A 9,396-nucleotide genomic window follows, 5' to 3' on the forward strand; every position below is an offset into this window, starting at 1 on the left:
GTTGCCATTTGTTTTGGTATATAATTTATTGCATAATGTATTTTTAGAAAATGGCCAATTGGATAGATCGATAGAATTATTTTCCCAGGTTTAAAAATGCGGTAATTTGAGGTTCCGATATGGTTGTGAATAACTTTGACAGTTTTCACGCTATGACAGTCATTTATACATCTTTTTAAAGCATTATGATTGCACTTTAATTTGGTATATCATTTGTGGCATAATGTGTTCGTCTAAAAAATGGTCAATTTGATGGATCGGTAGAATTATTGTTATAGGTTTAAAAACGCGGTAATTTGAGCTTCCGATTTGGTTGCAATTAACTTTGGCAGTTTTCGTGCTAGGACAGTCATTTATGCACCATTTTAAAGCATTAAAATTGCCATTTGTTTTGGTATATAATTTATTGCATAATGTATTTTTAGAAAATGGCCAATTGGATAGATCGGTAGAATTATTCTCCCAGGTTTAAAAAGGCTGTAATTTGAGGTTCCGATATGGTTGCGAATAACTTTGACAGTTTTCATGCTATGACAATCATTTATGCATCATTTTAATGCATTACGATTGTACTTTAACTTGGTATGTCACTTGTGGCAAAATGTGTTCTTCTAAAAAATTGTAAATTTGATGGATCGGGTAGAATTGTTGTTCTATGTTTAAAAACGCTATGATTTGAGGTTCCGTTATGGTTGCAAATAACTTTGACAGTTTTCATGCCAGGACAATCGTTTATGCATCATTTTAAAGCATTACATTTGCACTTTGTTTTGGTGTATAATTTGTGGCATAATGAATTTTTACAAAAATTGGATAAATTGGTAATTTAAGGCTCCGATATGGTTGCAAATATCTTTTATAGTTTTCATGCTATAGCAGTCGTTTATATATCTTTTTATTGCATTATAGTTGCCATTTGTTTTGGTATATAATTTATTGCATAATATATTTTTAGAAAATGGCCAATTGGATAGATCGGTAGAATTATTGTTCTATGTTTAAAAACGCGATAATTTGAGGTTCCGATATGGTTGCAAATAACATTGACAGTTTTCATGCTATGACAGTCATTTATGCATCATTTTAAAGCATTATGATTGCACTTTAATTTGGTATATCATTTGTGGCATAATGTGTTCGTCTAAAAAATGGTCAATTTGATGGATCGGTAGAATTATTGTTCTATGTTTAATAAACGCAGTAATCTGAGGTTCCGATATGGTTGCAATTAACTTTGGCAGTTTTCGTGCTAGGACAGTCGTTTATGCACCATTTTAAAGCATTAAAATTGCCATTTGTTTTGGTATATAATTTATTGCATAATGTATTTTTAGAAAATGGCCAATTGGATAGATCGGTAGAATTATTTTCCCAGGTTTAAAAAGGCGGTAATTTGAGGTTCCGATATGGTTGTGAATAACTTTGACAGTTTTCATGCTATGACAGTCAATTATGCATCATTTTAGAGCATTATGATTGCACTTTAATTTGGTATATCATTTGTAGCATAATGTGTTCGTCTAAAAAATGGTCAATTTGATGGATCGGTAGAATTATTGTTCTATGTTTAAAAACGCGGTAATTTGAGGTTCCGATATGGTTGCAAATAACTTTGACAGTTTTCATGCTAGGGCAATAGTTTAGGCATCATTTTAAAGCATAAGAGTTGCACTTTATTTTGGTGTATAATTTGTGGCATAATGAATTTTTACAAAAATTGGATAGATCGGTATATTTATTGGTACAGATTCAAAAATGCGGTAATTTAAGGCTCCGATATGGTTGCAAATAACTTTGACAGTTTTCATGTTATAACAGTCGTTTATATATCTTTTTATTGCACTATAGTTGCCATTTGATTTGGTATATAATTTATTCCATAATATATTTTTAGAAAATGGCCAATTGGATAGATCGGTAGAATTATTTTCACAGCTTTAAAAACGCGGTAGTTTGAGGTTCCGATATGGTTGCAAATAACATTGACAGTTTTCATGCTATGACAGTCATTTATGCACCATTTTAAAGCATTATGATTGCACTTTAATATGGTACATAATTTGTTGCATAATGTGTGTTTTTACAAATTGGTCAATTTGATAGATCGGTAGAATTATTGTTCTATGTTTAATAAACGCTGTATCTGAGGTTCCGATATGGTTGCAATTAACTTTGGCAGTTTTCGTGCTAGGACAGTCATTTATGCACCATTTTAAAGCATTAAAATTGCCATTTGTTTTGGTATATAATTTATTGCATAATGTATTTTTAGAAAATGGCCAATTGGATAGATCGGTAGAATTATTTTCCCAGGTTTAAAAAGGCGGTAATTTGAGGTTCCGATATGGTTGTGAATAACTTTGACAGTTTTCATGCTATGACAATAATTTATGCGTCACTTTAATGCATTACGATTAAACTTTAACTTGGTATATCATTTGTGGCAAAATGTGTTCTTCTAAAAAATTGTAAATTCGATGGATCGGTAGAACTGTTGTTCTATGTTTAAAAACGCTATGATTTGAGGTTCCGATATGGTTGTGAATAACTTTGACAGTTTTCATGCTATGACAATAATTTATGCATAATTTTAAAGCATTACGATTGTACTTTAATTTGGTATATCATTTGTAGCATAATGTGTTCGTCTAAAAAATGGTCAATTTGATGGATCGGTAGAATTATTGTTCTATGTTTAAAAAGCGCGGTAATTTGAGCTTCCGATATGGTTGCAATTAACTTTGGCAGTTATCGTGCTAGGACAGTCATTTATGCACTATTTTAAAGCATTAAAATTGCCATTTGTATTGGTATATAATTTATTGCATAATGTATTTTTAGAAAATGGCCAATTGGATAGATCGGTAGAATTATTCTCCCAGGTTTAAAAAGGCTGTAATTTGAGGTTCCGATATGGTTGCGAATAACTTTGACAGTTTTCATGCTATGACAATTATTTATGCATCATTTTAATGCATTACGATTGTACTTTAACTTGGTATATCACTTGTGGCAAAATGTGTTCTTCTAAAAAATGGTAAATTTGATGGATCGGTAGAATTGTTGTTCTATGTTTAAAAACGCTATGATTTGAGGTTCCGTTATGGTTGCAAATAACTTTGACAGTTTTCATGCCAGGACAATCGTTTATGCATCATTTTAAAGCATTACATTTGCACTTTGTTTTGGTGTATAATTTGTGGCATAATGAATTTTTACAAAAATTGGATAGATCGGTATATTTCTTGGTACAGGTTTAGAAATGCGGTAATTTAAGGCTCCGATATGGTTGCAAATATCTTTTATAGTTTTCATGTTATAGCAGTCGTTTATATATCTTTTTATTGCATTATAGTTGCCATTTGTTTTGGTATATAATTTATTGCATAATATATTTTTAGAAAATGGAAAATTGGAGAGATCGGTAGAATTATTTTCACAGCTTTAAAAACGCGGTAATTTGAGGTTCCGATATGGCTGCAAATAACATTGACAGTTTTCACGCTATGACGGTCATTTATGCATCATTTTAAAGCATTATGATTGCACTTTAAGATCGGTAGAATTATTGTTCTATGTTTAATAAACGCAGTAATCAGAGGTTCCGATATGGTTGCAATTAACTTTTGCAGTTTTCGTGCTAGGACAGTCGTTTATGCATCATTTTAAAGCATTAAAATTGCCATTTGTTTTGGTATATAATTTATTGCATAATGTATTTTTAGAAAATAGCCAATTGGATAGATCGGTACAATTATTTTCCAGGTTTAAAAAGGCGGTAATTTGAGGTTCCGTTATGGTTGTGAATAACTTTGACTGTTTACATTCTATGACAGTCAATTATTCATCATTTTAGAGCATTATGATTGCACTTTAATTTGGTATATCAATGTGTTCGTCTAAAAAATGGTCAATTTGATGGATCGGTAGAATTATTGTTCTATGGTTAAAAACGCGGTAATTTGAGGTTCCGATATGGTTGCAAATAACTTTGACAGTTTTCATGCTAGGGCAATAGTTTAGGCATCATTTTAAAGCATAAGAGTTGCACTTTATTTTGGTGTATAATTTGTGGCATAATGAATTTTTACAAAAATTGGATAGATCGGTATATTTATTGGTACAGGTTCAAAAATGCGGTAATTTAAGGCTCCGATATGGTTGCAAATAACGTTTATAGTTTTCATGTTATAACAGTCGTTTATATATCTTTTTATTGCACTATAGTTGCCATTTGCTTTGGTATATAATTTATTCCATAATATATTTTTAGAAAATGGCCAATTGGATAGATCGGTAGAATTATTTTCACAGCTTTAAAAACGCGGTAGTTTGAGGTTCCGATATGGTTGCAATTAACATTGACAGTCTTCATGCTATGACAGTCATTTATGCACCATTTTAAAGCATTATGATTGCACTTTAATATGGTACATAATTTGTTGCAGTAATGTGTGTTTTTACAAATTGGTCAATTTGATAGATCGGTAGAATTATTGTTCAATGTTTAAAAACGCGGTAATTTGAGCTTCCGATATGGTTGCAATTAACTTTGGCAGTCTTCGTGCTAGGACAGTCGTTTATGCACCATTTTAAAGCATTAAAATTGCCATTTGTTTTGGTATATAATTTATTGCATAATGTATTTTTAGAAAATGGCCAATTAGATAAATCGGTAGAATTATTTTCCCGGGTATAAAAACGCGGTAATTTGAGGTTCCGATATGGTTGTGAATAACTTTGACAGTTTTCATGCTATGACAGTCATTTATGCATCATTTTAAAGCATTACAGTTGCACTTTGTTTTGGTATATAATTTGTGGCATAATGAATTTTTACAAAAATTGGATAGATCGGTATATTTATTGGTACAGGTTTAAAAATGCGGTAATTTAAGGCTCCGATATGGTTGCAAATAACTTTTATAGTTTTCATGTTATAACAGTCGTTTATACATCTTTTTATTGCATTATAGTTGCCATTTGTTTTGGTATATAATTTATTGCATAATGTATTTTTAGAAAATGGCCAATTCGATAGATCGATAGAATTATTTTCCCAGGATTAAAAAGGCGGTAATTTGAGGTTCCGATATGGTTGTGAATAACTTTGACAGTTTTCATGCTATGACAGTCATTTATACATCATTTAAAGCATTATGATTGCACTTTAATTTGGTATCATTGTGGCATAATGCATCATTTTAAAGCATTAAAATTGCCATTTGTTTTGGTATATAATTTATTGCATAATGTATTTTTAGAAAATGGCCAATTGGATAGATCGGTAGAAAGATTTTCACAGCTTTAAAAACGCGGTAATTTGAGGTTCCGATATGGCTGCAAATAACATTGACAGTTTTCACGCTATGATAGTCATTTATGCATCATTTTAAAGCATTATGATTGCACTTTAATATGGTATATCATTTTTAGCATAATGTGTGTTTTCACAAATTGGTAAATTTGATAGATCGGTAGAATTAATGTTCTATGATTAATAAACGCAGTAATATGAGGTTCCGATATGGTTGCAATTAACTTTGGCAGTTCTCGTGCTAGGACAGTCGTTTATGCATTAAAATTGCCATTTGTTTTGGTATATAATTTATTGCATAATGTATTTTTAGAAAATGGCCAATTGGATAGATCGGTAGAATTATTTTCCCAGGTTTAAAAACGCGGTAATTTGAGGTTCCGATATGGTTGTGAATAACTTTGACAGTTTTCATGCTATGACAAGTCATTTATGCATCATTTTAAAGCATTACAGTTGCACTTTGTTTTGGTGTATAATTTGTGGCATAATTGAATTTTTACAAAAATTGGATAGATCGGTATATTTATTGGTACAGGTTTAAAAATGCGGTAATTTAAGGCTCCGATATGGTTGCAAATAACTTTTATAGTTTTCATGTTTTAACAGTCGTTTATACATCTTTTTATTGCATTATAGTTGCCATTTGTTTTGGTATATAATTTATTGCATAATGTATTTTTAGAAAATGGCCAATTGGATAGATCGGTAGAATTATTGTTCTATGTTTAAAAACGCGATAATTTGAGGTTCCGATATGGTTGCAAATAACATTGACAGTTTTCATGCTATGACAGTCATTTATGCATCATTTTAAAGCATTATGATTGCACTTTAATTTGTTATATCATTTGTGGCATAATGTGTTCGTCTAAAAAATGGTCAATTTGATGGATCGGTAGAATTATTGTTCTATGTTTAATAAACGCAGTAATCTGAGGTTCCGATATGGTTGCAATTAACTTTGGCAGTTTTCGTGCTAGGACAGTCGTTTATGCATTAAAATTGCCATTTGTTTTGGTATATAATTTATTGCATAATGTATTTTTAGAAAATGGCCAATTGGATAGATCGGTAGAATTATTTTCCCAGGTTTAAAAAGGCGGTAATTTGAGGTTCCGATATGGTTGTGAATAACATTGACAGTTTTCATGATATGACAGTCATTTATGCATCATTTTAATGCATTACGATTGTACTTTAACTTGGTATATCACTTGTGGCAAAATGTGTTCTTCTAAAAAATTGTAAATTTGATGGATCGGTAGAATTGTTGTTCTATGTTTAAAAACGCTATGATTTGAGGTTCCGTTATGGTTGCAAATAACTTTGACAGTTTTCATGCCAGGACAATCGTTTATGCATCATTTTAAAGCATTACATTTGCACTTTATTTTGGTGTATAATTTGTGGCATAATGAATTTTTACAAAAATTGGATAGATCGGTATATTTATTGGTACAGGTTTAAAAACGCGGTAATTTGAGCTTCCGATATGGTTGCGAATAACTTTGGCAGTTTTCGTGCTAGGACAGTCATTTATGCATCATTTTAAAGCATTAAAATTGCCATTTGTTTTGGTATATAATTTATTGCATAATGTATTTTTAGAAAATGACCAATTGGATAGATCGGTAGAATTATTGTTCTATGTTTAAAAACGCGATAATTTGAGATTCCGATATGGTTGCAAATAACATTGACAGTTTTCATGCTATGACAGTCATTTATGCATCATTTTAAAGCATTATGATTGCACTTTAATTTGGTATATCATTTGTGGCATAATGTGTTCGTCTAAAAAATGGTCAATTTGATGGATCGGTATAATTATTGTTCAATGTTTAAAAACGCGGTAATTTGAGCTTCCGATATGGTTGCAATTAACTTTGGCAGTTTTCGTGCTAGGACAGTCGTTTATGCACCATTTTAAAGCATTAAAATTGCCATTTGTTTTGGTATATAATTTATTGCATAATGTATTTTTAGAAAATGACCAATTGGATAGATCGGTAGAATTATTTTCCCAGGTTTAAAAAGGCGGTAATTTGAGGTTCCGATATGGTTGTGAATAACTTTGACTGTTTTCATGCTATGACAGTCAATTATGCATCATTTTAGAGCATTATGATTGCACTTTAATTTGGTATATCATTTGTAGCATAATGTGTTCGTCTAAAAAATGGTCAATTTGAGGGATCGGTAGAATTATTGTTCTATGTTTAAAAACGCGGTAATTTGAGGTTCCGATATGGTTGCAAATAACTTTGTCAGTTTTCATGCTAGGGCAATAGTTTAGGCATCATTTTAAAGCATAAGAGTTGCATTTTATTTTGGTGTATAATTTGTGGCATAATGAATTTTTACAAAAATTGGATAGATCGGTATATTTATTGGTACAGATTCAAAAATGCAGTAATTTAAGGCTCCGATATGGTTGCAAATAACTTTTAGAGTTTTCATGTTATAACAGTCGTTTATATATCTTTTTATTGCACTATAGTTGCCATTTGCTTTGGTATATAATTTATTCCATAATATATTTTTAGAAAATGGCCAATTGGATAGATCGGTAGAATTATTTTCACAGCTTTAAAAACGCGGTAGTTTGAGGTTCCGATATGGTTGCAAATAACATTGACAGTTTTCATGCTATGACAGTCATTTATGCACCATTTTAAAGCATTATGATTGCACTTTAATATGGTACATAATTTGTTGCATAATGTGTGTTTTTACAAATTGGTCAATTTGGGAGATCGGTAGAATTATTGTTCTATGTTTAATAAACGCTGTAATCTGAGGTTCCGATATGGTTGCAATTAACTTTGGCAGTTTTCGTGCTAGGACAGTCATTTATTGCATAATGTATTTTTAGAAAATGGCCAATTGGATAGATCGGTAGAATTATTTTCCCAGGTTTAAAAACGCGGTAATTTGAGGTTCCGATATGGTTGCGAATAACTTTGACAGTTTTCATGCTATGACAATAATTTATGCGTCACTTTAATGCATTACGATTGTACTTTAACTTGGTATATCATTTGTGGTTTAAAAAGGCGGTAATTTGAGGTTCCGATATGGTTGTGAATAACATTGACAGTTTTCATGATACGACAGTCATTTATGCATCATTTTAAAGCATTATGATTGTACTTTAATTTGGTATATCATTTGTAGCATAATGTGTTCGTCTAAAAAATGGTCAATTTGATGGATCGGTAGAATTATTGTTCTATGTTTAAAAACGCGGTAATTTGAGCTTCCGATATGGTTGCAATTAACTTTGGCAGTTTTCGTGCTAGGACAATCATTTATGCATCATTTTAAAGCATTAAAATTGCCATTTGTTTTGGTATATAATTTATTGCATAATGTATTTTTAGAAAATGGCCAATTGGATAGATCGGTAGAATTATTCTCCCAGGTTTAAAAAGGCTGTAATTTGAGGTTCCGATATGGTTGCGAATAACTTTGACAGTTTTCATGCTATGACAATCATTTATGCATCATTTTAATGCATTACGATTGTACTTTAACTTGGTATATCACTTGTGCCAAAATGTGTTCCTCTAAAAAATTGTAAATTTGATGGATCGGTAGAATTGTTGTTCTATGTTTAAAAACGCTATGATTTGAGGTTCCGTTATGGTTGCAAATAACTTTGACAGTTTTCATGCCAGGACAATCGTTTATGCATCATTTTAAAGCATTACATTTGCACTTTATTTTGGTGTATAACTTGTGGCATAATGAATTTTTACAAAAATTGGATAGATCGGTATATTTATTGGTACAGGTTTAAAAATGCGGTAATTTAAGGCTCCGATATGGTTGCAAATAACTTTTATAGTTTTTATGTTATAACAGTCGTTTATACATCTTTTTATTGCATTATAGTTGCCATTTGTTTTGGTATATAATTTATTGCATAATGTATTTTTAGAAAATGGCCAATTGGATAGATCGGTAGAATTATTGTTCTATGTTTAAAAACGCGATAATTTGAGGTTCCGATATGGTTGCAAATAACATTGACAGTTTTCATGCTATGACAGTCATTTATGCATCATTTTAAA

This window comes from Lucilia sericata, unplaced genomic scaffold (assembly GCF_015586225.1).
Source record: "Lucilia sericata isolate MDLA Ls3-8-SP2 unplaced genomic scaffold, ASM1558622v1 Contig000748F_arrow, whole genome shotgun sequence".
Classification (NCBI taxonomy): domain Eukaryota; kingdom Metazoa; phylum Arthropoda; class Insecta; order Diptera; family Calliphoridae; genus Lucilia; species Lucilia sericata.